The sequence below is a fragment of the Musca domestica genome, unplaced genomic scaffold, assembly GCF_030504385.1.
Source record: "Musca domestica strain aabys unplaced genomic scaffold, Musca_domestica.polishedcontigs.V.1.1 262, whole genome shotgun sequence".
NCBI classification, from domain to species: domain Eukaryota; kingdom Metazoa; phylum Arthropoda; class Insecta; order Diptera; family Muscidae; genus Musca; species Musca domestica.
The window spans coordinates 430,343-434,839 of NW_026712285.1; the positions used below are offsets into that span (position 1 = coordinate 430,343).

General features: G+C 34.9%; 1 pseudogene; it reads right to left on the reverse strand.

Moving 5' to 3' along the window:
* Positions 1 to 337: 337 nt before the first annotated feature.
* On the reverse strand, positions 338 to 1,619 carry LOC131803071 (uncharacterized; annotated as a pseudogene).
* Positions 1,620 to 4,497: the final 2,878 nt, after the last annotated feature.

Consider the following 4,497-nt stretch of genomic DNA (forward strand, 5'->3'; position numbering starts at 1 on the left):
ACTCATATATTTGAAAAACAAATATATAAAATAGGCCATTACATTTTCCTAGTTTTTCTCTCTATAAATTTTATTCAAATTGAATGGAATATACATGCATAGACCGGCCTTTAGTCGATTGGCCTAAAGATATATATTTTTTTGTAGACTTTTCCTCTTGACAACTTATTTACAACTTATACAGAAAACTATTAAGATAGTGTCTTTTTACTCAACAATTTGTAACAAATACCCTGATGCCTTTTCATGCAAGTCTCCTGTTTTTTGTTCGGAGGAAGTTTCTCTTTATAATATAATTTAAAATTCACCTTACCAGTGTACTTCTTTATTCCATTTTTTAATAAATCTGACGTATATTATTTTGCAATTTCACAGGATTTTTGACCATACATTTTAGACTATCAACATCATTGCTCGTAACTTCCACGTCGCTCTTTAAGTCACTTCCTTCACTTGAGATTTCATCTTCAATTTTAGAATATAATGAATTTTCTTTGCTGATTCCATCATCTTGACCCTCAGCCGCAACACCTTCCTCACATTCCAAATCCCCCTCCGTATGGCATGTACAAACTTCACAATCACAATCGCAGTCCGATTCACATGACGAATATGCCCCCTCTTCTGGGCAGGGCGGGCAAGGGCATTCTTCCGGTAATCTCACGTTTGGCTCTTTATCATCCTCTTCATATTCTTCTTTGTTAATGCTAAACCAACGACAATCAAACGGCCCCTGGCTGCACCCTGTATTACATAATTTGGCTGCATCTTGATAATAATGATGATTATTATCCTTTTGCAATGTGGAGGGGCAAGTGCACTTAGGCTTTAAATGGGACTGATCTTCCTCGCGCTGTTCATTGTTTTCGTGGTCGTAAAGGATTTTATCCACCACCCGTCTATACATTTCCTCATAAGGATCACTAATGGTATGCATTTGTGTTGTGACTCTGACGGGTTTCAAACTTTCTCTCATTATCCTGGCAGCACACGTAGTACAGGTGCATTCTTGATTTTCATCTGGTTGCGGTTTGGCCTGCATCCTGTCATGTAATCCTTTATAGAGATTTTGATTTCCCCCTCCAAAGCTTTTTGTGATATGGCAAACATACCCTGATATGCGGCATAAACTTGGGCAGTCCTCTTGGATGCATGAGCCCACATACATTCGCATGTGTGCTTCAATTGTTTGGATAACCAAGGGTTGGGAACACCACCCTCACCCGAGCCATGATAGAAGGCACGAAATACTCTTTTAATTATGGAATATGCAATTTGTGATTCCATGCGATCCATACCACATTTACGTTGCAGATCATGGAACAAGTCTTCTTTGGACAAACGTTTTCGTGGTATGGCATCGATGCGTTCGAGAACTTCTTCGAAATGGAGAAAATAGTAAGTGATGATGTCTATGGATAATTTGGCCTTGTGATTTGGAATGTTGCATAGGGTCATAACCTAGGGTGGGAGAATATGGATCAATTGACAATTGTTTAAGATTGTGTTAATACCTCTTTTAATGTTTCGGCAACATCTTGGACATTTTCCACCAAAACTTTCGCCGCAATGGCCTTGTAGGGACAGTTGCAATAATTGTATGGTTGAAAGCATTCACATTTATATTTTGTATAAATCGTTGCGGAATCATTTTGAAAAACAATTTAACAAAATATTTAAAAAAAGTTTTTGATTGACAGAAAAAACGAACATGAGAATGTCTACTTTGAAAAAAGCCAGTCATGGTAGAATAACAAGGTAAAACACAAACAAGGAAAGAACTCCTCGAGGCCTTTCATTTGTGCCCAACCTCGCCACCGCTTCATTCTTTGTTTCTTTCCTGTTGACCATAAGAAGTTTCATCGGGCGCCAATTTTTTGCTCAATCGGTACGTAAACCATAAAAACCTTTTTCAAAATTTAAGAATTGTACCTCAATCCGTTACCATGGTATAATAAAAAGGTGAGCTAAGCTGAGTAAAAGGCGACCAGCTGATTACAATTTTTTATTAAGGCACACTAATGGTCCATATATTCGGAAAGTACTCCTCGGGGCCTTTCATTTGCGCACAGCCTCGACACGGCTTCATTCTTAGTTTCTGTTCTGTGGACCCTTTTTTCTGCAATTTCCCTTAAATTGAACGATAATTCTGCAAAAAATTAAAAAAAAATCCTAAGTCTGACATCATTTTTGACTATAAGGTCCATATATTCGGAAAGTACTCTTCGAGGCCTTTCATTTGTGCCAGCATCGACACCGCTTCGTTGTTAGTTTCTGTTCTGTGGACCCATTTATCTGCAATCTCCATAAAATTGAGCTATAATTCTTCGGAAAATTAAAAAAATCCTAAGTCTGACATTCTTTTTGACTATAAGGTCAATATATTCGAAAGTACTCTTCGAGGCCTTTCATCGACACCGTTTCATTTTTAAATATTTTATTCTCGGTTTAAATGTTGAGTTAATAGTTTCAAACTTTTTCAACGTAAATTTTAATTATGTTTTTATTTAGCGATTTCATTGTAAATTTGAAATTTGTACGGAAAATTATGAAATTTGATCAAAACTAATATAACTTGATTTACATTTAATTTTTCTCTGGTTTACTACTCCCCCCTCTCTCTCTCTCTCTCTCTTTATTAACCCTTTGCGAACCGGAGAAAAATCACATTGGTTTGTGTCTTTGCTAATCAAATTTAAATTTATCTTCACGGACATTACTTTACGTATACTTATTGTACATATTTCCAAAAACAACCTGAAAATCTATATTGTTATTTTCACTACAAATCTCTAAGGAGCACTTGTTCACCTAGCTCGGATCGCAAAGAGATCTTCCTTCCTCCCAAAAACTATTTTCGGTTATACGGATAGTTGGGTGACATTTCGAACTTTTGCCCTACAAACCTTTTCGGAGACTTTGTCCGTTCAGAGCGGTTCGTAGGGAATACTCTCTAGCGCTCCCGGGAGAAGAAAAAAACAACGAGGAAACTAAATTTTTCGATGTTGCTCGATTAGGAGTTAGCCAGTTCTCCTCCTTTTTTAATAGGAGCAAAATTCGTTTGAAGTTTTTGTCATATCATTGTATATGTATATGTGATTTTTTTTCAGTGTCTCTTCTCTATTCCTCGATTCATTTCCAAAACCTCCCTGTATTAACCAATTTTCCTAACTTAATTCCAATATCAAATGTATCAATAAGAAATTTCATCGGGCGCCAATTTTTGGCTCAATGAGTACGTAACCATAAAAACCTTATTCAAAATTTAAGAATTCTACCTCGATCCGTTTGCCCAATACAATGGTGTTACCTTTTAGTACACTTACAGTTCATATTTCCGAAAAACCATCTCTGCTCACTAACATTGACCTCATGAAAGATTCTAAGATTCTACCGTTTCACCTAGGCGTCCCTTATACATATTTAGACAAACATTCAAAATTGATAAAATTTATGAGTTTCACATTGGGTGAAGAAAGTATTCCTGATAAGGCAAAATGTGAACAACACAATCGGTGTGTTGGTATGTTAACTTTAGGTGCTGCAAAATTCATGAAGAAAAAGTAAATTCAAAATATATGTCGTTTAATAAAAACATAGATTGTATTTGGAGATGGATTATAATGACAATATTATAAAAGAATTGTATAGTCAAATGTTTTAAAATCTCAAATTGAAGTACTACTTTGTCGCATATCACATCTTCTTTTTCTATCAATTTTTTTCTCTCACATACACATGATTTCATGAAGGTTAAAAAGGTTAGAATACACAAAACGCTTTTTTGACTGGTTTAAGTCATTGGCTGTCTTCTTCGTAAATGAACAAAGGAGTTTTGGGTTGTCTTTGCTCAATTTCGGTCCTACGCTGTTTTGTTCTTTTACGAAGAAACCAGAAGATTACTTAAGCCAGTCAAAAAAAAAACGTTTTATGTATTCTCACCTTTGGAAATTGTAATAATTATAAATAATATAATTTGATTGTAATGAATATAAATAATATAATTTGATTGTAATGAATTATAAATAATATAAATTATTTTTCTCGCCATGAAAAACTTACCACTTTAAACACTTAATTATTTCCTTTCCGCCCTCAGCAGAAGATATCCAATCAGACCAAAATGAGAGCGCACTATGCAAATAACATTTGGCTTTTCCACAATAACAACAAAATTATAGATTCTCGAAGAGACATACCATTTGACATTTACTTCAACGCACAAATGATTTTTACCAACCACTTAACGATCACTCTTACAACCTATAGCAAATACCGACCGAAACAACAACAACTATAACACAATAGCTTTTTTTCTCACACGAAACACACGCACGAATGCAAAAGCAACAGCCGTGTACTCTCATTGTAGAGGAATAGAAAACACTGAATTCTAAACGAATTTCAAGGGAAACCCACTTTATTTCGACATTATTTTCTTTTTAATGAATGCATTGACAATATTTCACACTTTTTATTCAATTTTTAATTAAATAT